Source organism: Hyperolius riggenbachi, chromosome 1, assembly GCF_040937935.1.
Source record: "Hyperolius riggenbachi isolate aHypRig1 chromosome 1, aHypRig1.pri, whole genome shotgun sequence".
NCBI lineage: Eukaryota > Metazoa > Chordata > Amphibia > Anura > Hyperoliidae > Hyperolius > Hyperolius riggenbachi.
In genome coordinates this window covers 648,454,780-648,481,734 of record NC_090646.1, presented here as the reverse complement: position 1 = coordinate 648,481,734, position 26,955 = coordinate 648,454,780, and the positions used below count along the sequence as shown (strand labels likewise).

Here is a 26,955-nt window from a genome sequence, read left to right as displayed (position 1 = left end):
GTGGAGTCGTGAACACTGACCTTAATTGAGGCAAGTGAGGCCTGCAGTTCTTTAGATGTTGTCCTGGGGTCTTTTGTGGCTTCTCGGATGAGTTTTCTCTGCGCTCTTGGGGTAATTTTGGTCGGCCGGCCACTCCTGGGAAGGTTCATCACTGTTCCATGTTTTTGCCATTTGTGGATAATGGCTCTCACTGTGGTTCGCTGGAGACCCAAAGATTTAGAAATGGCTTTATAACCTTTACCAGACTGATAGATCTCAATTACTTTTGTTCTCATTTGGTCCTGAATTTCTTTGGATCTTGGCATGAGGTCTAGCTTTTGCGGTGCTTATGGTCTACTTCTCTGTGTCAGATAGCTCCTATTTAACCACTTGCCGACCAGTGGCTTTCTGGCTGATCTGTGCTGCGTAGGCTCTCCAGCCCGCAGCACAGATCAGGTTTTAGCCAGGGCGATCAGACTTACCCCCTTTTTTCCCCATTGGAGGGATGTCCTCCTGGGGGGGGGGTCTGATCGCCGCCGGCTCTCTTCGCTTTGCGGGGGGGGGGGGGCCTCTTCAAAGCCCCCCTCCGCCGCGTTTTCAGCGCTCCGTCCCTCTCCCTTCCCCTCTGAGCTGCGCAGGTCGGATATCTGTCCTGCGCATTGTAGGATAGGCTTCAGCCTATCAAATGACGGCGATCCCCGGCCAATCAGAGCCCGGGGATCGCCGATCTGCCCTACGGCGCTGCTGCGCAGCAGCGCCGTATGATGTAAACAGCGGGGATTTCTTCCCCGCGTGTTTACATTTTGCCGGCGAGCCGCGATCGGCGGCTCTCCGGCTGTTCACGGAGACGTTCGAGCGGCCGTTTCCATGGAAACTTGCAGACGACCAGTTTACGCCAATCGGCGTTAGCTGGTCGTCAAGAGGTTAAGTGATTTCTTGATTGAAACAGGTGTGACAGTAATCAGGTCTGGGGGTGACTACAGAAACTGATAAACCACAGTTAAGTTATTTTTTAACGAGGGGGGCAATCACTTTTTCACACAGGGCCATGTAGATTTGGAGGTTTTTTTTCCCCACTAAATAAAAACCATCATTTAAAACTGCATTTTGTGTTCAATTATGTTATCTTTGACTAATAGTTAACGTTTTTTTGATGAGCAGAAACATTTAAGTGTGACAAACATGCAAAAGAATAAGAAATCAGGAAGAGGGCAAATCGTTTTTCACATCACTGTATATTATGCTTTTCTCCTGGCAGATGCAAAGCGCCAGAGCTGCAGCCACTAGGGTGCTCTCAGTAGGCAGTAGCAGTGTTTGGGAGTCTTGACCAAGGACTCCTAACTGAAAAAGTTCTGGCTTACTGAGCAGGAAGGTTTGGAATCATACTGATGGCTAACACTGTACAACACTCTACTCTTACTAAACAGGAAGAGCCAAGATTCGAACCCAGGTCTCCTGTGTCAGAGGCAGAGCCCTTAAAGTGAACCCGAGGTGAGAGAGCTATGGAGGCTGCCATATTTATTTCCTTTTAAGCAAAACCAGTTGCCTGGCCGTTCTGCTGATCCTCTGCCTCTAATACTTTTAGCCATAGACCCTGAACAAGCATGCAGCAGATCAGAGGTTTCTGACATGGTCAGATCTGACAAGATTAGCTCCATGCTTGTTTCTGGTGTGATTCAGACGCAACTGGTATTGCATAACAGGAAATAAATATGGCAGCCTCCATATCACTCTTACCTCGGGTTCACTTTAACCATTACTCTCAACCAGCAATGGCATCTTAGGGTTGGGTTCACACTGGAGGTGAATGCGCTGCGTTGCTGATCACTGGTCATCAGCAAAGCACTAGATCAGGTTCACCTTATGAGGGTGTTCCCACATTAGCGTTTCGATTTTTAGAAAAATCTACATCTGGCTGCACATACCATTTTTAAGGGTAATTCAGCTTAAAAGATGCATGTTCCATTAAAAAGCAAAAAAAAAAAAAAAAAAATTGCAGTGCAAGATTGCAATGGTTAAACGCTTAGTGATTGCGTTTTGCAGTGTGAACTAAGCCTTACAGTGTAGTGCCTCAGTTAGCCATCTCTCACACACACATGCTAGATGGTTCTTGGCCAATCGGGACTGCTTTCGAAAATATAATTTTTTTTAGGAGTTCTAAAGCACTAATATCTTCAGCAGTGCTTTACAGAGAAAATGGTCTTGTCACTAACCCTGCCCCCTACCCAGCATGGTCGCGTGATACTGTGCATGCATGGTTCCACCTGTACGTCCAACAATCGCACTCCCATTGGCAGGAGCGTTCTGAGCATCTGATTTTTCTGAGGGGACAGCTGCACAATGGAGAAGGCCCCGCACCGTCCTCCCGCTCGGCCACGGTAACGGACTCAGTCGCATCAGTCCAGGTCTACTGCACATGCGTACAAGGTCCGCGCATGCGCAGAAGACCCAGACTGGACCCGATTGAGCCTGTTACCGAGGCTGATTGTGGCTGGCTGTGGGAGGACGGCGTGGGCCTCACACGTGCTTATGGGGCTGGAGGAAGCCCCGGGTAAGTATCCATTCTTTAGATGTGTTGATCTCTGCTACACTTTAAAGACGTGCTGAAAGAAGCTCCAGGTAAGGGCTTGTTCAGATTATAGGCGCTGCCGTGCACATTTTGGCAGCGCTTATAGTGTGCGACGCGCAAGAACGGTAGAATGGCATAGACAGCCCTTCTACCGTTATCATATCGCACTGCTGCATGCCATTTTCTGGAATCGCAGCGCAGCGCACTGTAGTGAAAGGGATCTGCAGTGCATAGTAGTGCAGATGGCGTGCAATCGCACAGCCATCTGCGCTGAATGATCTGAACGAGGCCTGAGTAAAAAGACCACTTTTTTGGTCCTAGATCAATTCCTTTCTCAGCATCTTTTCTACATGTACACCTTTAAAGAGACTCTGTAACATGAAAAAGATCCCCTGCGGGGTACTCACCTCGGGTGGGGGAAGCCTCCGGATCCTAATGAGGCTTCCCACGCCGTCCTCTGTTCCACGGGGGTCTCGCTGCAGCCCTCCGAACAGCCGGCGACAGGCCCGACTGTAATTTCAATATTTACCTTTGCTGGCTCCAGCGGGGGCGCTGTGGCTGCTTTCCTCTCCGAACTACCCGGAAATACCCAATCTCAGTCGGGTCCGCTCTACTGCGCAGGCGCCGGAAACTTGCGCCTGCGCAGTAGAGCAGACCCGACGGCGATCGGGTATTTCCGTGTAGTTCGGAGCCGACAGCCGTCAGAGCGCCTGCGCAGGAGCCAGGAAGGTAAATATTACGTCACGGCTGCACGGAGGGCTGCAGCGAGACCCCCGTGGGACAGAGGACGGCGTGGGAAGCCTCATTAGGATCCGGAGGCTTCCCCCACCCGAGGGGAGTACCCCCCAGGGGATTTTTTGAGGTTACAGATCCTCTTTAACACACAATCTCAATAACGTTTCTTCTTCTTTAAATAGTACAGCAGATTCTCTTAACTAATTATTCTACAAGGAAAAAAAAAAGTGAATGAGGTAATCTATGGAAACTTTTACTTCCTTGTGAATAAAAAAAACTTCAGCTGGCATTGCCACAAAACCAAAGAAAAAACTTTCGAAGAACAATAAAATGTACACAAAAATGCAAAAGGCAGCAAAGTCTAGGAGCCAATCATCAGTCTGCTTTCCTTTTTCTAACTGCATTAAACAGGAAGGAAACAGTGACAGCCAGAACTGTCCATATCAACAGCTTTCCTATAATGCACAGAGTGTAGCAGATAAACAACAAGAGAGTTTGATGGATTTCTGACTACAGAAAAAAATGGATGAGGCAAAATACAGTAAAATTCTAGAGGAAAACCTGCTTTCCCTCTCTCAGAAAGTGGCCAATGGGAAGAAGGTTCCACTTCCAACATGACAACAGCCCAAGTACACAACAAAACTGACCACAAAGCAGCTGAAAGCAAAATGGTAAATGTCCCTGTACGGCTTATACAGAGGCTAGACTTAACCCTTCCCTATTAACCCTATGCCCAAACTTTTTCGGCCATCGAGCTACTTTTAAAATACCCCCCCCCCCCCCCCCCCAGCATGCATAGACAGTCACAGTATTCTACCCCCCCCCCCCCCCCAATATCAAGTCTAGTGAATACATTACAAAAGCCTTCTCCCCTTCATTCACAGTATAATGAATCGCCCCTCCCTCCCTATCCCAGCAGTTAGGCAGTCCACAATCCTTCTCCCCCTTCAGACATACAAGCATAGCGAATAGCTTCAGAAACCTCCTAAAGCTATTTGCCCACATTACACTACCTCAAATGGCACGCAGCCAGGGGGGAGAAGATGCTGCGCATGCAGGCAGCCTGGAGGGGGAAGACGCACGGCTCTCAAGCAGCCTGGAGGGGAGGAGACCTGTCTCCTCATTGGCTCCTCTACCCTTTAGCCGCGCCTCTCCCCTCTTCTCCCTGATGCGAGCGGCAGCAAAATCTGACAGCCGCGGCTGCAGATTGACAGTACGCAGCCAGACGGCCGCGATCTACTCATCAGGTGGTCGCGATCGACCTATTGGGCACCCCTGCTTTAGATCAAAGTGCAGGCTCTATCTACTGCTGATGCGCCACATAATCTAAATATCTGGGCTGTCTGCTGCCAGATGTAGTCCGAAAAAGCAGCAGGCTTGGTGGATCCCGTTTGGTAGCAAGCTGCACCACGTAATAATGCAATTACGTTGGCAAAAAACAAGGTAGTGATACCGCATTCTACCATTAGGGGAGTGCTATAGCAATTATGCTGGCATGCATGCAATGAGGGCTCATGAGCTGTTATAGACATTAACAAAGAAAAAAAGTGGACTTTTACTTGAAGCCAAGCCCATTACCCATTCTTTGAACGTAAAACACAACATTGCAACATATTTTCTCAAAATAAAATACATACTTGTTCCAAAAATAGAAAGCCGCACAAAAAAAAGAAAACCCTCAATAGCGGTATGGTTATTTCTACCACACACCCTGCACCATGGCTGCGTCAAATGTCCCAAGCCGCAGGGCTGACAGCACCGTGAAGAAACTAGATGTTACAATGCGTCACATCAGCCCAGCTACCGCAACGAGCATTAACTGCGCAGGCGCAGAAGACTCCTGGCCACGGGAGCGCAACCAAGTAAACGCACAGCCAGGACCAAAAACGCCATTATCTTTTTTGTTTTCCTTTACTAACCCGTGGCAATCTCAAACACACGTGTGTGGTACCTCAAACAACGTCGTATGATCCGTCAATAAATTGAAAAATTGGAATGGAAGCACGCCATGAAATTATCGCAAATAAAGCACTTGCAGCCAGCATTACACTCAAAGTGAATCTGCAGTGAGAGATATATTGATGCTGACATATTTACTTAATTTTTAACAATAGAAGTTGCCAGGCTGTCCCTCTGATCCTATGGGCCAGATTTATCAAAGCATTAATAGTTTTTTCTTCCTAAATTGTTTTAACCAGCAGAGGAACTGTTTTGCATGATAAGAAGAAACTTCTTAAATCCTACATAATAGCAGCAGTTTAGCGTGGATTTCTAGAGCTGCACTACAGCTAAGAAAAGTGCAAAGCCATCCCTAAACTGCTGCAGATTAAGAAGTGATTAATAGCAGTTCTCCAGATGCAGCGCAGGCTAGGCATGATTTGTGAAGGGCTCCTCCCCCCTGCTACCAGGTGTCCTGGGAAGCTGTTCTGTGCTTAACCCTTCCAGTGCTGGGCATTGATGCAATACAAGACAAGACAAGACAAATAACATTTATATTGCGCTTTTCTCCTTGCGGACTTAAAGCGCCAGAGCAGAGCAGCAGCCACTAGGGCGCGCTCTATTGGCAGTAGCAGTGTAAGGGAGACTTGCCAAAGGTCTCCTACTGAATTAGTGCTGGCTTACTGAACAGGCAGAGCCGAGATTCGAACCCTGGTCTCCTGTGTCAGAGGCAGAGCCCTTAACCATTACACCATCAGCCAACAGATGTATTGGTTACCTCAGCAACAGCAATTCCCCTCACACACTGCACTGTCTGAGAAACCTTCCTAACAGTTTAAGAAGGAATCTGCACTAGTTAGTGATTTCTTAGGATGCCTGAGACAATTCTCCATGGATTTCTAAAAACCTACCAATATTTTGTCTCTTGATAAATGTCCCCTTATGTCCCTAATACTTTTAACCATAGCCCGTGAACAAACATGCAGATCAGGTGTTACTGACAAAAACCTGACAAGATTAGCTGCATGCTTGTTTCAGGTGTGTGATTCAGACACTACTGCAGCCAACAGGGCTGTCAGGCAGCTGGTATTGCTTAGAAGAAAATAAATATGTCAGCCTCCATATGGGATCTTGCTTAAAGTCAGCCATAAAAAAAAGAGAAAAAAAAAAATTGTGTGTAGTATGAACTTTTTTTTTATACAATTTGCAAATAAATGCCTCAACACTACGGACTGTAGGTTGCCAGTGGAGCTATATAAAACTTGAGTGTGACAGACTACTGGTACTTCAGCAAAACGCCAGACAGAGGCACTCGTGTGGCACAAGCTCAAGTATTCAAGCATCTCTTACTGAGGCACCAAAGGCCATTAACACTGCACAGAGGGGCTCGATCTGTTTCTTCTATCAATTACATCAAAATGTGGAACACAACACATTCTTGTGGCCAGGCACAATACCACACAAGGACGCCGATGACATTCCCAGTTGAGGTGCCTTAGCGAAAGACAAAAACAAGAACAGACTTGTGCTGTTCCTGGAAGAATGGCGTCCGCAGCATAATATAAGACATTCAATGCTCTGGAGTTCTGAAAACTGTCACAATGAGATCTCTGCTGTAAAGTTAAAATTTCGGGGTTATTGATAAGATTATGGCACACAAACTGACAATGTGCTCAATTCACCAAGCATTAGTGCATCCAGTAATGCAGAAAACAGCTGATTTTACCGAACTTGTCAAACATCAACTTACTAAGACCATTACCGCTAAGAAAAGCAAAATTACAGACTAGTGATGTCAATTACCAACTTGTGAGATATAAATACCTCAATAAATGTAAAAGAGTATAGAATTGGGGAAACCAAGTGAGAAGTTCGGTATTAAAGAGACTCTGAAGCGAGTCTAAATTCACGTTTTTAACTTCTATTTATGTTAAGCACGATAGCTAGCGCTAAACCGCCGCATCCCCGTGGCAAAACGAGGGGTTTATACCCCCCAAATGACAGGGCAAAATCCACAACTTTCTTGGTTGTGGATTTTGCTGCTCGTTGTGGATTTTGCTGCTCGTGGAGGCAGAGCTTTGAGCTGTAGCTCTGCCTCAGGCGCGTCAATCTGCCCGCGGATCTCCGCCTCTTCCCCGCCCCTCTCAGTGAAGGAAGACAGAGAGGGGCGGGGAGAGGCGGCGATCAGCTGCGATTGACTGGAAAGGAGGCAGAGCTACATACCTAAGCTCTTCCTCAAGCAGGAAGTGCGTCCCGCTACTAGACAAGGCATTTGGGGGGTATAAACCCCTCGTTTTGCTGTGGGGATGCGGCGGTTTAGCATTAGCTATAGTGCTTTACATAAATAGAAGTTAAAAGCGTGGATTTAGACACGCTTCAGCCTGGAGCTGTTGGTAACAAACAGCCATTTGGTAAACTGGACAGCCAATACGAGGAGCCACCCCAATGTTCTCCCCAGAATTTTTTCCAGCCGGGTGGCATGAAAAAGTAGCCGGGTGGGGCAACATGAGAGAATGCAGGGCCGTGCTTCTCTGCACAATTATGCTTACAGCATGGGTGGAGGCGAGCCGATAACAGCCGGGTGCTCACCAAAACTAGCCAGGTGGAGCACCCAGCTAAAAGGACCTGGTGAGAACACTGCCCCCATCCTACGCCTTACTTCATTGGTGCCAATACTCCCCCGGGGTGGGACATCAGGAATGTAATCCAGCCAAACAGTTCGGGAGCCCAGAGATTTCACTTCCGCCTCCTCCTGCCTTGCCATCACCAACTTCTCCCCCAGCAGCCCAGACTCATTCCCGTACAGCCCCGGGCTCGCCACACAGTACGGCTCTTTCTCCTGCAGGTTGCTATGCGAAGCCACTATGGCCAATAGGGCCGAAGTCTGGGCTGCACTAGTGCACAGGAAGAGAGGGGTGGAGGAGGCCAGCACCCTCAAGTCTGACACGGAAAAAAAAAAAAAATCTTTACTGCATGCGGCATTTCACCAGAAGCAACATTATTTCTGGCCAGTCTTTAGTGAACGGAGACCATTGTCCCAAAGTATGCAACCGCAAAAGATCTGGTCGTGTGGAAACAAATCAGCAGACATCGAAAACGGAACTAAAAAAACTTTCAACAAAACTGAACTGCAGATACTTGTTGCGTCATTCGGTATAAATCTTTATTTTTTTTTACTTAGGCCTCTTTCACAGTGGGACGTTGCGTTTCATGCGACGTTAAAGTCGCACAACGTGCTCCCAGCGCATGTAGGTTATGAAATTGGACGTTATTTTGCACTGTTTTATGTGTCTCTTGGTGCGCCGTTTTCATTGCATACTGATGGAACGAAATCGGCGCATGCGTTACATTTAAAAAAAATAAAAGTAAAAATTACTGAGCATGTGCAACACACAACGCAGAAAATGTATTGCTAAACACACAGCATGCTGCACCCTCTAAATATTGCTACACATTACACACAATGCAACGTGTGCATTGTGAATGTCGCACAGACTTTGTATTGCTGTGCGTTAGTCTGCGTTATAAATTTTTATAACGTGCGACTTTAACGTCCCACTGTGAAAGAGGCCTTAAAGTATAAATGCTATCCAAAAAAGTGGAGTTTTTTTCAGCAGATCTGATCACTGCTTAAACTCTGAACAGTCGCCCGAGGGATAGAGTCGCGATCCCCATGGGTGACAAGGTTGAAGCAGCATATTTGAGTGCCCGTTTGGAAATTTGAATGTTGCCATAAACCTCAATGATAATTGCAGCTATAGCGACAATTTGGGCACCACATATATAGCCAAAGCATAGTGAGGCCTGGGCCCCACAGCAGTTGTTTCTGCATCGATTTGTGCTTTCTAGGGAACGCTGGAGATTCCAAAACCGCTAGGCTAACGAAAGCCTATAGTGATTCTGCAGGAGCCATTGTGAGTTGTAGAAAAATAGCATGCAGCATTTTTTAGAACAATTTCATTCAGAGTTTGCAGGAACAAAAAATTACAGGGTTCTCTCCAGGCTCTTTTGGGGATTACCCGGCTGTCATCGGATCACCTCCTCATCCCCCTCCCCCCCCCCCCCCTATGCTGTAAGCAGAGCTGCACTGGCCCTGCATTGCCCCATCACACCTTATCCAGCTACTCTTTCATGCCAATCGGCATAAAAAAAAATTCTGAGAACACCGTTCCATGAAAGCACTGTTTTTAGTAGCAAATTTGCCCTTAAATGATCTCTAGTAGGCCTCAGGCATAATATCCAGGGGAAAAAAAGCTGACAGCATGGTGGGGGGGGGGGGAGGGAGGGGTTTGTGCATTCGTCCATCATTGACTGTGACCTTGGACAACGCATGCGTACATGCAAACATGCACATAAATATTACAGTGATATTTAGGCCATTGGAATGAGATCAGCAATGGTAGCCTCCATAATGCATGGTGTAACACAGTACAAGTGCAGAGCACTGCCGCCACTGGAGAGCGACCCGGGCAAACCTCAGGCCAGAGGACGTTCTGGGGCAAATTGAGGAGGATCCAGGCTGCTCAGAAGAATGGCAAGGGACCGATCAGCCTAGAGGGGGCTGGAGGAAGCTCCAGCTATGTATACATTTTTCCTTTTGCCCCATCTCAGGTTTACTTTTAACTACATTAGAGACATTAGACTAGGACTATGGCAGTAAGCACATCTGAGGACAGTCAGTGACATGACTATGTATTCTGTACAGTGCTGCAGAAGATGCCAGTGCTATATAAATATATAATAATAATATGGTAGGACATTAGACAGACTATGGCAGGATTAGACTGAGGTCCCCTGAGGACAGTCAGTGACATGACTATGTACGCTATAAAGTGCTGCAGAAGATGTCAGTGCTATATAAATACATAATAAATAATATGGTAGGGCCATTAGACTATAACTCAGGGCTGAAGCGTTGGAGTAATTTTGGGTACTTGGGAGTTGGAGGTTTCATAACCTGAGGAGTCGGATGATTTTTGTACCAAATCCACAGCCCTGGTAAGTATTAGACTAAAGAGTCAGAGTCTGAGCCATTTTGGGTACCTGGAGTCGGAGGTTTCATAAAATGAGTCGGAGTTGGGTGGTTTTTGTACCGACTCCACAGCCCTGCTATAACTGTGGTAGGGAGTAGATTGTGAGTTCCTCTGAGGACAGTCAGTGACAGGACTATGACAATGCTATATAAATATATAATTTTATTTTTCTGCTGGAGCAATGACTAACTGGCTTCTGGGATTTTGCACAGCCCAGACAAAGAACTCCAGAGTGGAAGTGAAATGGAGAAATACAAATTAAATGGCAATTCACCTGTGCAATCACCCGAGCGACAGAATACCCATCTCACACAGGGACGGAGAACGGTTAGGGGAACAAACAGTACAGACTCATTGATTGAGACTGGATCATTACTGCCAATAAGTTCCCTGGCCTGGAACAGGGGAGGGGAAATGTAAGGATGTAAACACCACAGTGGGAATAATGTTCTCCTCGCTCTCACCAGCATCTCACAGGGCGACTGCATAAAACAAACGTGACCCAGAGCTATGAGCACAACCATTTTCATCATCAACGATAAGATTTTTAGTGAATCATACTTTTCGATAAAATCATTTAAATTGAAAGGATTGTATTTAATTGATCCACACCACTAAAAAAAAAATCCAACTTGTGATCATATCTCCCCTAGTTATGATCACATCTACGAAAAAAAATTGCAAAGCAGACCAACCATTTATTTAAAGGCAACCCGAGGTGAGAGGGATACGGAGACTGCCATATTTATTTCTTTTAAATACCAGTTGCCTGGCAGTCCTGCTGATCCTGTGTGTCTAAGATTTAGCCACAGACCCTGAACAAGCATGTAGCATATCAGGTACACTGACTTAGCTGACTCAGGTTTTACTGGATTAGCCATATGCTTGTTCCAGGGTTTTGACTCAGATAATGTTTAGGCCAGAAGATCAACAGGACTGCCAAGCAACTGGAATTGTTTACAAAGAAATGAATATGGCAGCCTACAAATCCCTCACCTCAGGTTCCCTTTAACCACCTGGGCGTTACGCACGCCGGAGGGTTTGCAGCCAGGAGTCCCCATTATAATTTTGAGCAATCGGATAGTTCTAATATCTTCAGCTAGCACTAGGCTAGCTAGCAGTGGTGGTCGGAATCCTTAGATTACATCTGATCGCCCCCCCCAAATCGCCTGATAAATACATTACCCCCCTGGATCCATCGAACGCGCAGCCTTCCGACACATCTCCGGTCCTCTCTATGGGGAGGATCGAACATGACATCATGACGTCGGCGACGTCATGCACAGACCCGATCCTCCCCGACACATCTCCGGTCCTCTCTATGGGGAGGATCGAAAATGACATCATGACGTCGGCGACGTCATGCACAGACCCGATCCTCCCCATAGAGAGGACCGGAGATATGCCGGGAGGCTGCGCGATCGCTGGATCCAGTCTGGGTAATGTATTCATCGGCGATCAAATGTAATCTAAGGATACCGACCACCACTGCTCGATAACCTAATGCTAGCTGAAGATATTAGAACTATTCGATCGCTTAAAATTTTATTCTGCACAAGAAAAAGGGATGTGTGCTCAGACCAGTTAACTCCTGACTTAAATATTGGCTGCCTCAAGTCTGCTGACTAATTAAAAACGGCAAAGCGTTTGCATATTGCGTTCGCCTACCAGAATATGCAGGATCTAAACTATCCACCTGCGCTTCCTGCAGGAGTTGGCCCACGCAATATACATTGCATCTTAACAAGGGTGCCGTGTGTAGACCTCCTTGTACCCCATTAAAATTTTAATGGGGGACTCCTGGGGACACAGTCTCGGGCATACCGCTAAGGAGGTTAAAGGACAACTGAACTGAGGATGTGATATATATTTCCTTTTAAAGAAATACCAGTTGCCTGGCAGCACTGCTGGTCTATTTGGCTGCAGTAGTGTCTGGATCTCACCAGAAACAAGCATGCAGCTAATATTGTCATATCCTACCTAATAATCCTTGTGTTCTCCTCCTGCGTGTCCATGCTTTTGCATACCGCACATGTGCGGCAGGCGGGCGGACTTCAGAGCAGGAGGTGGACGGAGCCAGGCGGGCGTGTGAGGGCACGTGCGGTGGGCGTGTGAGGGCACGTGCGGTGGGCGTGTGAGGGCACGTGCGGTGGGCGTGTGAGGGCACGTGCGGTGGGCGCGCGCAGACATACGTAGCACGCGCATGCGGCGGGCGGGAGGGTTGTGAGGGTGGCCTTGAGCCTGTTATTGTAACGGGCTTAGATCCACTAGTTTGACAATAATCAGGGTCTACGGCTGAAAGTATAATGCTGGGAATACAGCAGGAGTTTTTATGGCACACAGATGGCTCAATTGTTGACAGGTCCGATCTGACTGATAGTTTTTCTGATCGATTTTCTCATAGAAGTGAATGGAAAGCGATCGGAAAAACAACCAGAAAATTGATCTGAGAATCGATCGGCCAGTAGATCTGCCGAAAAAAGTCATCATGTATTCCCATTAGAGGCAGAGAATCAGCAGGGCTGCCAGGTATTGCTTAAAAAGGAAATAAATATGGCAGCCTCCATATCCCTCTCACCTCGGGTTCACATTAAACCTGGTATACACATCCAATCTTGGTTGGCCAATTATAACACTTCCATGTAATATTAGAGGTTACCTGCACAATTTGTTTATAGTATTACAAATCTGTTGGCCTCATAGCATGTGCAGGTGGTAACATTTGCCAATTAAAATTGGATGTGTGTATGCACCCTTACAATCTAAGGAAGGGGAAGCAATACTGAAGTGAGGTTCAGCAAGACAAGACAGATAACATTTATATTGCGCTTTTCTTCTGGCAGACTCAAAGCGTCAGAGCTACAGCCACTAGGGTGCGCTCTGTAGGCAGTAGCAGTGTTCCTCACTGAATAGGTGCTGGCTTACTGAACAGGAAGAGCAGAGATTCAAACCTAGGTCTCCTGGGTCAGAGCCCTTAACTAGTACATTATCCAGCCACCAGCAAATGAGATACTGGTGTATGGAGAGGGAAGGCTCTGAACACCATAGAGCCTTCCTAGTCCTTTCCTGTGCTGTCCCACAGTGAATTTCTATGGCTTTGGGAGTCCTCAAGCACCTGAATGCTTCAAAAGACAGGTGCATCTATATTGCACATGCGCTGTATAGATCTGCTCCCCTTTGGAAGTACTTGGAGATAAATTGGTCCAAGCCTTTAAAGGGTTTATCGCCTTCCTCTGTCTTGTTGAACAGATCTTTTTGCAGCCAAAATTATGTTACTATGTAACCTTGATTGTACAATCTTACCACTTCTGTGTAATATACTACTAACTATAGCATCCATTCACAGTATATTCACTCAGTTTACCCTTCTACTACATAAGATTGTACAATTATGATTTTATCATTAGTGGGTACCGTTACAGCTATGGTTCTTCTATTGAAATGACCAAAACAGGGCACCTGCTACTTATCCATACCCCTCCCCCCTTTCCTCCCCAAGAACTGACCAGACTGCTCAACGGGGAGCCCACTAGTGTGTCTGTACAACAATCAGTCCTACACTTTCCCACCCCCACAAAAAAAGAAAAAAAAAATACACCTCAAAACATTTGGAGCTTCTGTCCATGGTTCTGTCCGAGTTTCCTAGGCCTAACATTTTGCACACTGCCGGGCAGTGCTGTTTCATGTCACACACAGAGATGCGTTGCTCAGTTTGCCTTGGTCCTGACTATCTGTTCGATATATGTTCAGATTCGCAATGTCCATTCTCAGAAGAAAAATAAAACCCAATCTGGAAGGACAGATCATCTCCGGCCAAAGATGAGGAGAGCGCTGTATAACCATGGTAACCTTTCAGCTGTGAATTCATTACTGTCGTGGCGCATGGAGTGAAACAGAACCAACAGACCCCGTTACAGCAGGCCTTACTCTGTAGATTCTATAGGCTAGCATACAGGTAATAGGTCAGCCATCGGTGTCCTTACACCCTTAAGCCTCATCTACACGGGTAGATGAGGCTCCGATCCGGCGGCTCGATTAGTCGCCAGATCGCCTCTTCTGCGTCCTCGCGCGTGCGCCGGATTCCATTCTCCGCCGGCGCCGCTTATCTTCCACTCGATTCCCTGCCATTGTCCCCTCGCGGGGAGCGAGCAGGGAATCGGCGGTGGGGAGATCCGTCCTGTCGGATCTTATCATTGATAAGGAACATCATCGCCGCCGCATCTACGCGTGTAGATGCGGCTTAACCACTTGAGGACTGCAGGGCTAAAGCCCCCTAGTGACCAGGCCATTTTTAGCAAAATTGGCCACTGCAGCTTTAAGGCCAAGCTGCAGGGCCGCACAACACAGCACACAAGTGATTTCCCCCCCCCCCTTTTCTCCCCACCAACAGAGCACTCTGTTGGTGGGATCTGATCGCTCCCCCCATGTTTATTTTTCTTTAAATAAATATTATTGTTTTGTTTTTTTTCTAAAAACCCCTGTTTCTTTAAATGTATTCCCTCCCTCCCTCCCCACAGCCGGCCAATTATGGCGATCGGCTGTCATAGGCTTCTGCCTATGACAGCCGATCGCTCTCTTGCCCCCCATGGGGACAGCCGTGTCACATGGCTGTCCCCAGTGCAGCGCTGCACCTAGTAAATAGACGGCGTGATCGCCATCTAACAGTCTCCCGAACGGCAATAGCCGCTCGGAGACTGAAGGCGGGGCGAAGCTCCGCCCTCCGTGCATGAGATGCGCGTGCGATCTCATGCAAAATAGAGCCCCAGGACTTTACGCCAATTGGCGTTAGGCGGTCCTGGGGCTGCCGCCGCGGCCACGCCTACTGGCGTGACTCGGGCGGCAGAAGGTTAAGGCCGGGTACACACCAGAGTGAATTAAACTAATTTTACATTACACTGATACAGCTGCTTGTTCGCACTTCAGAATTTAAACTATTTAACTGAAAATAAGAGTAGGAGACTCCAGAAAAGTCCCATTTACCATTAGTACTACACATACAGTTATTTGTTGCATGCTTTATTTTCAGTGCACATTTGCTTTAAAGTTTACCAGAGCTGTGGGAAAAGAAGATTTGATACTCACTGCAGCTTCCTCCAGCAGCATAAACACTTGTGAGTCCCACGCCACCCTCCCGCGGTTTGCCATTCAGCTGCGATCAGCCCCGGTATTAGGCTCAGTTGGGTCCAGACTGGGTCTTCTGCGCATGCGTGGCAGGTCTGTGCATGCGCAGAAGACCCAGACTAGACACGACTGAGCCTATTAGCGGGGCAGATGGCAGACCGCGGGGGACTCAGACGAGTTTATCATGCATAAGAAGCTGCAGGTGAGTATAAAATCTTTTTTTTACAGCTCTGGTACACTTTAAGGCAACAGGCACTGATACCAACTGTAAAAGTGCGTACACACCTGTTACTCAGGGATCGGTCAGGGCTGTGGAGTCGGTACAAAAATCCACCGACTCCGACTCCTCAGTTTAGGATTCCACCGACTCCGACTCCTCTAATTTGCATATTACAATCTTGTTGATTGAAAGTATGTAGCATGAAATTCGTCTCTTAACTGCCAACACTTAGGAATTTTAAAAGACAACTGAAGTGAGAAGGATAGGGAGACTACTATATTTATTCCCTTTAATCATAGACTAAAACTAGTCCTTGGTAAGAGTACTTGTAAAAGGTACAGGTCGGAACAAAGAACATCTATCAGGCCCTAGGCAATGTAACTGTGGGTACATGTAAGAGTGATGTGCAGGTACTCTGCAGGGGAATGAGGAGATTCTTCCTCTATTACACATTCTTCATGCACAATCTGAACAAGGTTTATGGTTGACAGACAACACCTCTGTGTTCAATGTGCACAGCATTCTCAGTGGATTCCCTGCAGCTCTGTGGGGAGTGCATATGTAGAGTATAGTACTACTGTGTAACAAAGTGAACTTGAGACAGATGAAATTAAAGTTTTATACATACCTGGGGCTTCCTCCAGCCCCCTTCAAGCTAATCAGTCCCTTGCTGTCCTCCTCCGCCACCTGGATCTTCTGCTATGAGTCCAGGTACTTGAGCCAGTCGGGCGTAGTGCGCATGCACACACTCCGTCGCCGGGAGCGTACTACACCTGCGCAGCACTACTGCGCAGGTGCAGAACGCTCCTGGCTGTGGAAGCGGCATGCGGCCGGACTGCGACAACTGGCTGAATTACCAGAGGAGGACAGCGAGGGACTGATTAGCCTGAAGGTGGCTGGAAGAAGCCCCAGGTATGTATAAAACTTTTCTTTTCATCCTTCTCAGGCACCATTTAATTCGTAGTCACCAAACCAAATTTTAACATATCAAATTATTTGATTTCATGAGCAAAGAGTACATTCGCATAAATCAGAATCAACGCAGAATTATTTCCATCTCATTGACCATCTCTATTAGTGACACGGCTACACATCAGGCTTTATACTTACAGCATAAATGTTATTTAGTATATATAAGAGATTCCTGTGAACACATCATATATACTGCACAGCCACAATCAGATGTGTGGACTAAGCACAGCTATTACTGTATGTATAAATTATTTATGATGACTTATCTGAAAAATAGAACATTTTATCATATTTTCTATTTTAATTACAGGTGAGCATTTTTTCCCCGACTCCAGGCACCCAAAATTGCCCCGACACTGACTCCACAGCCCTGGGATCGGTACCCAAAACCCTTGGGCAAGAGCGAGGGATACGGGGGGGGGGGGGGGGGGGGGGGGGTTGAGGGACATCGGAGCAGCACATGCGTTACGTCACATGGAAGGTGGGGGGAGTGTTCTGCGCAATGGAATTGGCTGTCGCAGGTATGAGCAGGTCTGAGCTGATCCATAGGGCAGATCACTTGATTGTTGTGAGCTTCTGTACACGCGCCTGATTATCAGCTGAGGTGGTCGCTATCAGCCACTTCAGCTGACTTTATTCAAGTGTGTGTATGAGGCTTAACTGTTCTGCAGCACATGTGTGTTGTGAGCAGGCATTGCTCCTCCCAGTCCCCACTCATTCAGGCAAGGCATAAGTCGTTATAGTAAACAATCGATAACTACATATCAATCGCTTACCACCTTGCACCACTTAAGATTAGATCTCAGCAAACATCTGTTCTAATATTGATTATCCCGCTGACGATGTTAGCTTTCTGCTACTACATGAAGGACAAAAGCTAATGAAACCGTTGCACTAGTGTCCTCTTCTCCATCTCCATTGGCCACCTGTTTCCCCCTGACCAGACAGCATGCAGGTTAGGTTACGAGACTACCTACATGCTGCCGGGTCACAGGAAGTGATGGGGACAGGACACAGGAAGTTGTGCATCGGTGGACAGGTGAGTGTGTTCCGCTGCCAACATTCTGCAGGGGCCCTGGGGAAACACTAGATGTGGGGAGACCTGCGTGGTCAGTTAGCCCTCTTCTGCTGCGGAGGCTGTCCAAAAGATTTAACTAATTTCAAGCTTAAATCTATTAAAAGTCAATTTGTGTGTGACACTAACAGACCACTCACTGATCAGATTTTAATTCAGATATCAGCGGAGCATAGTTTACTTGCATCTATTTATCAGGTATGCCCTGGCAGAGAAGACCGCCATGACACTAAAGGTGGCCATACATCTAGCGATGATGGGCAGATCAGATCAAGAGACAAAATTCTCTGATCGGAGATCTGTCAGCTGCCCATACATTGCAGGCCGATTCCAACACGAAATCATGCAGGAATTGGCCTAGCAACGCTGCTTCGTTGTCTCCAGTGCTGTACCTCCTAGTGTAAAGTGTGCCCCGCGCATGTATACTTTACTGTCACACACATGCCCATGTTACGCTAGCATGTGTGGTGCATGGACACCGACAGGTAAAGTACTCACGTACAGGTCACATTTTACACTAGGGCAGTGATCTGCAAACTTGCCTCTCCAGCTGTTAAGGAACTACAAATCCCACAATGCATTGCAGGAGTCTGAGCCACAGTCCTGATTCATAAAGGCAAATGCATTGTGGAACTTGTAGTTACTTACCAGCTGGAGGGCCGAGTTTGCAGATCACTGCACTAGGGAGCACAGAGCAGGAGGTTTCGTTGCTTGTCCAGATATCACACACTGCCACGCACCGGATTGAGCGCGGTGACCCAACTTCTTGCAGCCTGTCCGATCGATACATGCGAGCAATATCACATAAACAGCATGGTGCTTACCTTACTTTAGGCCAGGCATGGGCAAACTTGGCCCTCCAGCTGTTACGGAACTACAAGTCCCACAATGCATTGCAAGAGTCTGTCAGCCACAGTCAAGACTCAAAAGGCAAATGCATTGTGGGACTTGTAGTTCCGTAACAGCTGGAGGGCCAAGTTTGCCCATGCCTGCTTAAAGCCCAATCTACACGATACGATTCTTTATACGATTCGATTACGATTCTATTTACGATCCGATTAAATCCGACACGTCTGATCGGGATTCGATTCAATTCGATTTGCCATTGTTTTGCAATGGCGAATCGAATCCCGATCGGACGTGTCGGATTTAATCGGATCGTAAATAGAATCGTAATCGAATCGTATCGTGTAGATTGGGCTTTAGGCTAAGAGCAAAAAACAGATCTAGCTGATGAGCTGATGAAGCCCAGGAAAATGTATAACATGCAGTAAAAGAATTATCAGTACTATTTGCGCTACATGGCAGTAAAGAGGCTGACAAGGGCTACATTAGATTGCAAGCTGTTTAGTCTAAAGGCCATAGAACTTACTGACCCAGAGCTGGAAGGGGGAGGGAGATGTAAGAATGTAAACAGGAAGACGATTATTCTAACGCCTCAAACAGGCACGTCCTATACTCTCACCAGAATAGCTGCACATGCTAATGGCATAGGTAAGAGACAATTTGGAAAGCACACATCTAAGCAGCAGTCACACAAAATCCTGAAATCCTGCTAGGCTAAAGGAGCTTGCAGTCTAAAGGTACCGATACATTAAACTTTAAAGTGGACCTGAACTCAGAAATCCTCTCTGCTTTAAAAGATACACAACAGCATAATAACCTTTGAACAGAAAACATTTCTTTGTTACAGCTGATACGAATCCTAAAATAAATGTGCAGTTTCTACTTCCTGATTCATGGAAGCAGACATATTGTTTACAGCCTGTGCTTTCTAATGGGCTCATCTGCCATAGGCAGTCATGTGACACAGGAGAGGATCAAATTACAACTTGTGATTAGACACAAATGAGGGGAAATTAAACATGCTAAACTCTCTAAATACATACAGGGTGCCTTTCTCAATGTTTTCTGTCATGTGCAAGAGTTCAGGTCCACTTTAAAGGGGTTCTTTCGCGAAAAAAGTAGGCAGTTAAAAAATGTGACAGATGACAGGTTTTGGGCCAGTCCATCTTTTTAAGGGGGATTCTAAGGGCTTTCTTTGTTTTCAACAGCATTTCCTGAACAACAGTTGCAAAATCTAACTGACATAATAGTGTGCAAGTGATTAAGGAGGCCGGCTGGTATCTTGCTATTTTGGCAGTTAAACTGCTGTTCAGGAAATGCTGTTGAAAACAAAGAAAGCCCTGAGAATCCCCCTTAAAAAGATGGACTGGCCCATCTGTCACATTTTTTAACTGCCTACTTTTTTCGCGAAAGAACCCCTTTAAGGGCTTGTTTCCACTGTTGCGACGCGATTCGCCGGCATTCCGACGCTTGTAAAACGCTTGCGGATGCGTTTCTGCATGCGTTTTTACCCGCGATTTCGCATGGCAGGGTGCCATGCGAAATTAACCATGACACTGCCAGGGCAAAATAACATTGGAAAAGGTGCGAAATCGCACGCGAATCGCGGGTAAAAACGCATGTAAAAAACGCATGCGTTTTTACTATTAAATACATTAGCGGCGATTCGCACGGATTCCCGACGCAGGCGAAATCGTTGCCTCTTGTGCGTTTTTTCTCCGCAAAAAAAAACGCACAACGCCACCGCAGGAGTGGAAACAGCCCCATCCACTCACATTACATGTGCGAATCCGCATGCGTTGGACGCATGCGGATTCGCGATAGTGGGAACGAGCCCTAAAGGTGCCGATCCATCTAACAACGTATGGGCAGATCGATCAAGAGAGATCTCTTTCTGATTGAATATGATTAGGTCGAGATCCTGTCCATACAACATAGGCCGATTTCTGATCAATTTCAACATAACATCTCACACATGCTATATGCCAGTAGCCATGAGGTGCACCAATGCGGCAACGGAATATGTACGAGCCCCTTTGTCACTAGCGGCAGGTGACAGCAGACATGCAAAGTATTATAAAGGATACCTGAAGTGACATGTGACATGATGAGATAGACATGGGTATGCACAGTGCCAAGCACACATAACTATGCTGTGTTCCTTTCGCTGCCTGAAACAGTTAAATTTCAGGTATGTAAGTGGCTGAGTCAGGAAGTGACTACAGTGTGACTCTCACTGATAAGAAATGACAATTATAAAACACTTTCCTAGCAGAAAATGGCTTATGAGAGCAGGAAAGAGATAAAAAAGGTCAATAGTTCATAGATTTTAGGTCTGGCATACATCAATGAATGTGTCATTGAGCAAATACAATAAAACTTAAAAAGTAGATTTAAACATAAAATAAAACTGTGGCATAGCTTAAAAAGTCATTTTAGGAAAAGGAAGATAGATACTGGTGCTGGCTTGGTTGTGTTTCCCCCTGTAGCCAGATGTCCCCCCTTTAGTCAGCAGCCATTACTCACCGCCCAGGCTCCAGCAATGAACCGTTGTGGACCCCTCCACATAGAGACAGCAAGCTGTGTATCTGTACTATACTGATATGCTACTGTTCAAGAATAAACACAGCTATGCGTAATAGGTTGGCCCTATACAAAATAAATAATAAAAAAAGCAAGAGTAAACAAAACCAAACCACATATACCAGAGGATACCCAGTTAAAAAGAGCAAAAACCACTACAATAATTGTAAGGCCCCGTTCACACTGCACGCGTCTCCAGCCGCGTTTTGGAAACGCGTGCAGGAGGCCGACACGCACATCAGACAGTGCATAGAGTGCACTGTCTGATGTTCACACTGCATGTGTTCCGGACGCATGCTGCACGCATTTTTTGTAAAAACGCATGGCTGTCCCATTCACTTTTCAGTGATGGGATCAGCCACGCAACACACAAAAACGCGGATGGCGTGCGTTCGTACGCGTTGCGTTCCGCACGCATGGCCATCCGCGTTTGTGATGTGAACAGGGCCTAAAGGGTCAAAATTAACAGTTACACCAGCCAAACTCTGCCTCCTTAAAACTGAAGGTGCATGCAAGCCAGGTCAACATATGCAAGGAGTTTGTATGTTCTCCCAGTGTCTGTGTGGGTTTCCTCTGGGCACTCAGGTTTCCTCCCACAGCCAAAAAAACACATGGAGAAGTCAATTGGCTTACCCCTAAAATTGGCTCTAGACTACAATACACTACATGATGCATACATAGACATAAGACTATGGTAGGGATTGGATTGTGAGCTCCTCTGAGGGACAGTTAGTGACAAGACTATATACTCTGTACAGCGCTGCGGAGTATGTCGGCGCTATAAAAATACTAATAATAATGATAATGGTGCAAGTACTCAGGATTCACATAAGCAAGAAGTCACACACAAAATGCATCACTTTGGCACATCAAGTAAAAAGGCAAATCATTCCTTTGTGTCTCTGGAAAAAAAACAAAAAACAACAAGCAGCACATCCAGTACAACACTCCAGTAAGTTGCAAGTAGGAGTTACAAGGCTGGGAAGGAAGGGAAATGGATGAAAGCAAACAGTAATAGGGGATAGACATGTCAGGTCCAGTAGGCTGAGTAGTCTTCACTCTGCAATCAGTGAGACTGGAGCAGGGTGAGGGGGGAGGGGAGATGCAGGATGTAAACACTGCAAAGTAGGTGGATAATCAGAGAAACCCCTGAAGCTAACCAAAAAAGCCAAAATAATAGAAACTAGCAGAAGGTAAACACTAGTGACAAGGTGGAATTAGGTAAGCTGACCTATACTGAAGAGCTTGCACTCTAACGCAACCAGTAACAGTAGTAAGAACAGCTAAGTGTGCAAAGTAAGAAGCACACAGAAAGAGAAAATGTCAGCTGAAAAAAAAGTAAGACAGGTTGAACAAGTGTAAACAAACTGGTTCATGGACAGGGATGATCACCGAGGTTAATCATGCGTAATCACTGGTGATTCAAGTTAAGGTAGCCATTCACTTGTCGATTTGCCATCAGATCGACCAACCGATGGATCCCTATCTGATCAGTCAGGGATCGTATGGCTACCTTTACTGCAAACAGATTGTGAATCGATTTCAGCATGACACCGATCAAAATCTGTGGTGGTGCTGCCCCCCAAACACCCCCCCCCCCCCGACATACATTACCTGCTCCGGCCGGCGTGAGTCCCCGCTGTCTCTTCTCCGCTGGGTTCCGGACCGGCTGGCTCCACTTCTTTCTGTCTGGGGTAGTTTAAACAGCAGAGGGCGCTCTACTGTTTAAACTTCCTGCCGGGACAAGAAGTGAAGCCAGTCGGTCCGAAACCAGCGGAGAAGAAGACAGCGGTGACTCGAGCCGGCCAGAGCAGGTAATGTATTGCCGATGTATTGTGTTAGTAGTCGGGCATTCGACGCACTCCCAACCCACCGGTGATCGAGCAAAATCTTCGCCATGGACGGCTCGACGGGAACGATTGATTTCTGACGGAAATCTGTCAGCGTCTGCACAATGATTTCACAGCAGATTCGATCACAGTGATCGAATCTGCTGTATATCGGCGGGAAAATCGTTAAGTGTATGGGCCCCTTAAGGTTTAATTGCTGTGGGTCCGGGGCTAGTAACCCAAAAATGCCGCCGCCCGCCCTGCGCTTCAACGAACTTGCAAGCATCCTGGTCCGGCTTGAAGGAGGAAGTGCGCCATAGCGTGGCTTGAAACACAACCAACAGGCCGCTTGCAAGCTCGTTGACGCTTGTACCATTTGCTTCAATGCAAAGTATAGGGAAATCGCAAAGCGCTTGAAAAAGCGATTCTGTGAGTGCTTTTGCTCACAATGTACATTGAATACATTCTGTTCCAGGTCAAAGAGTTCACTTCCTGATTGTCTTCATGAAAAAACAAACAAAACAAAAAAAAAAACACTAAAAATCGCCAAAGGTGCTTAGAAAAGTTCAGCGCTTGCGATTTATAATACGAACAAGGTCTAAAAGACCATGCCTTCTGCAAAATAAATGCAGGGGTTTCTCGAGTTCCCAAAAAAAAAAAAAAAGTTTGCAAGTGTTCCTTGGGATCCAAAAGTTATTTGCAGGGTCCCTCCAGGGTAAAAATGTTGAGAAAGGCTGCTCTAAGCAAAATAAATAACACTCTAGCAATCAAGCAGGCTGGAGGAGTGCATATGCATGATGTAAGCACTAATGGGTGAGGGTCTATAACTGCTCCTCTAAACACAAGAGTTAGAGCACTAATGTAATAAAGGAAGACGAAGAGCTAGCACTCTAGTTCAATCAGGCAGGTTAAGGGGTTAGAGCAGTGGTCCTCAAACTAAGGCCTGCGGGCCGAATGCAGCCCGCCGAGGCTTTTTCACTGGCCCCCCCAAACAGAAAACGTATAACTTATAGATGCAGCCCACCATACCTTTAAATAACGGCGACACGCATACAGAATAGCAGTGCTGGCACCACCCATCCACATACTGTAGTCATTTGCTGGCTTCCAATTAAATTCTGCAACAGGTTGTCACCTGGGTATGCTTCACTGTCTGGAGCACAAAGACGTTCGAGCGCCGCATGACTGAATGGCTGCTGCTGGGAGTTCTCCTCCGGCCATGATTGGGGGGGAATCAATATCTAGATTCAATGTAGTTTTTCAACATCATTTTATGTATGTTGCGGTCCCCCGGCAGTCTGAAGTATGTTGACCCGGCCCTTGACCAAAAAAGTTTGGGAACCTCTGGATTAGAGTGATACAAAATGCAGTGTTCTCCCCAGAAATTTTTTCCAGCCGGGTGGCATGAAATAGTAGCCGGGTGGCATGAGAAAGTAGCCGGGTGGGTGAGATGAGAGAATGCAGGGCCAGGGCTTCCGTGAGCAATTATGCTTACAGAATAGGAGGAAGTGAGCTAATGACAGCCGGGTGCTCATCAAAACTAGCCGGGTGGAGCACCCGGCTAAAAGAGCCTGGGGAGAACACTGACAAAATGTAAACACTAGTGGGTTAGGGGGCTATGTTTGCTCCATTAAGCAGACAACCTTGCCCTCCTGTGTAATGAAGTGGGTTGGAGAGGGCAGATACAGGATGTAAACACACTAGTGGGTTAGGGACCGGCAGAACAGCCTGCTCTCTTGTGTAACTGGGCAGGTCAGGGGAAGAAAGATACAGCATGTATACACTAATAGGTAAGGGAACTATGGCTACTCGTCTTGACAGAAGAGCTAGTACTCTAGCTCCATCAGGCAACTATGAGCAGAAGTGATACTAAATGTAAACACAAGTGGGCTAGAGGTCTATGGTGCCTCTAGGCAGAAGGGTTTGCACTTTAGTGCAATCAAGGAGGCTAGAGAAGAGGTGATACTCCATGCAAACACCAGTGGGCTACAGGGAATCTAGGCAAAAGAGCTTGCACTTTAGTGCAATTAGGCAAGTTGGGGGAAAGGTGACACAGAATGTAAACAATAATGGGCTAGGGAACTATGTACCTCTAGGCAGAAGAGCTTGCACTCTAGTGCAATCAGACAGATTGAAAGAGAGATGATACAGAAAGTAAACACTTGTGGATTATGAGACTATGGTGCCTCTAGGCAGAAGAGCTTTCTCTCTAGTTCTATCACACAGGTTAGAGAGGTGATACAGAATGTAAACCCTACTGGGCTTATGGGACTAATTAGGCAGATTGGAGGAGAGGTGATACAGAAAGTAAACACTAGGGGATTATTTGTGGCCTCTATGCAAAAAAAGCTCGCACTCTACTTCCCTCAGGCAGGTTAGAGGAAGGAGAGGGGATACAGAATGTAAAGACTAGTGGGTTAGGGTACTATGTGGGACCTCTAGCTAGAAGAACATGCTCACAATCAGACAGGTTACAGGAGAAGTGATACAGAGAATAAAACACTAGTGGACTGCAAGGGGGGGGGGGGGGGGGGGGGGGTACTTCTAGGCAGAAGATCTTGCACTCTAGTTCCATCAGGCAAGTTTAAGACCAGGTGATACATAAAGTAAACACTAGTGGGCTAGGTGGACCCCTAGGCAGAAGAGCTTGCACTCTATTTCCATCAGGCAGGTTTGAGCAGGAGGTGATACAGAATGTAAACAATACTGGGCTAGGGGGACTTTGGGGTCATTAGGCAGGTTGGAGGAGAGGGGATACATAAAGTAAACACTAGTGGGTTATGAGACTATGGGACCTCTAGGCAGAAGAGCTTGCACTCTAGTTCCATCAGGCAGGTTAGGGGAGAGGTGACACACGATGTAAACACTAGTGGGTTATGGAATTGTGTGGTACCTCTAGATAGAAGAGCTTGCACTCTAGTTCCATCAGGCAGGTTGGAGGAGAAGAGATAGATGATGTAAACACTAGTGGGTTATGGGACAGTGGGGACACCAGGCAGAAGAGCTTGCACTCTAGTTCCATCAGGCAGGTTAGGGGACTCCAGGCAGAAGAGCTTGCACTCGAGTTCCATCAGGCAGGTTGGAGTAGAAGAGATAGATGATGTAAACACTAGTGGGTTATGGGACAGTGGGGACACCAAGCAGAAGAGCTTGCACTCTAGTGCCATCAGGCAGGTTAGGGGAGAGGTGGACACGATGTAAACACTAGTGGGTTATGGGACAGTGGGGACTCCAGGCAGAAGAGCTTGCACTTGTAATCAGTTAGGTTGGAGAAAAACGCAAAATGTAAACACAGATGAATATCACAACTAGCACAGTATAGCACTACAGTCCCCAGCATGCCCCGCCGCAGCCAGGAAGCATGCTGGGATTTGTGGTGCACGGGCCGCAGAGCGGGATTATTACCTGTAGGAGGGAGCTGGGCTCGCAGGAAGTCGCGTCGTCCTCCGGGGCCCTCTGAGGTGCGGCTCCGCTCACCCTCTCTCCCCCCTCTGCAGGCCGGAGAGGCCTAGAGGCGGCCGGGGAGGAGGAGGTGACGGGAAGACGCAGCGAGGACGAGGAGAAGGGAGGGGGCGCCCCGCTCTCCCGCAACACGCGCCGCTCTCTCCCCTTCCTATTTATTTTTCTTCTTCTTCTCCTTCTTCACCGCCGCCGCCGCACAAATCTCCTCACAGACCCCCGCCGCGCACGCAAGCCTTGCCCCGCCCCGCCGCCTCGGCCACTCACCACCATTGGCGCGTGGAAACCCATCCAGAGACGTCATTGGTCGTTCCACCCGTCCATCTCGGTTGCTCAAACCTGATAGGACGGCAGAATGCAATCCGACAATGCTATTGGCTGTTGAGACTGTCAATCCGAAAGGCCACGGCAACTTTTTTTTTGTCCTGACTCTACGTCAAGCCTTGCCGCCCGCCTCCTTTTCCACTATAGACATTTGATTGGTTGGTTTGCCTATCAGTCTTCTCACAGGCGGGGCGCCCAGACTCTCTGCTTCAACCACTCTGCACCCATTGGCGCATGACTGGCATACACAGGTGACGTGATTGGTCGAGTAG

The 26,955-nt window shown here is 47.1% G+C and overlaps 1 protein-coding gene across 2 annotated transcripts in view; it reads right to left on the bottom strand.

The window, feature by feature from the left end:
* Positions 1–26,609, bottom strand: part of SMAD2 (SMAD family member 2) — a 98,859-nt gene extending 72,250 nt beyond the window's left edge. For both annotated transcript variants that reach the window (XM_068251392.1, XM_068251400.1), the window contains exon 1: positions 26,306–26,609. The gene's annotated coding sequence lies outside the window, so the exon portion shown is untranslated. The remainder of the gene's footprint in view (positions 1–26,305) is intronic.
* Between the last annotated feature and the right edge of the window lie 346 nt (positions 26,610–26,955).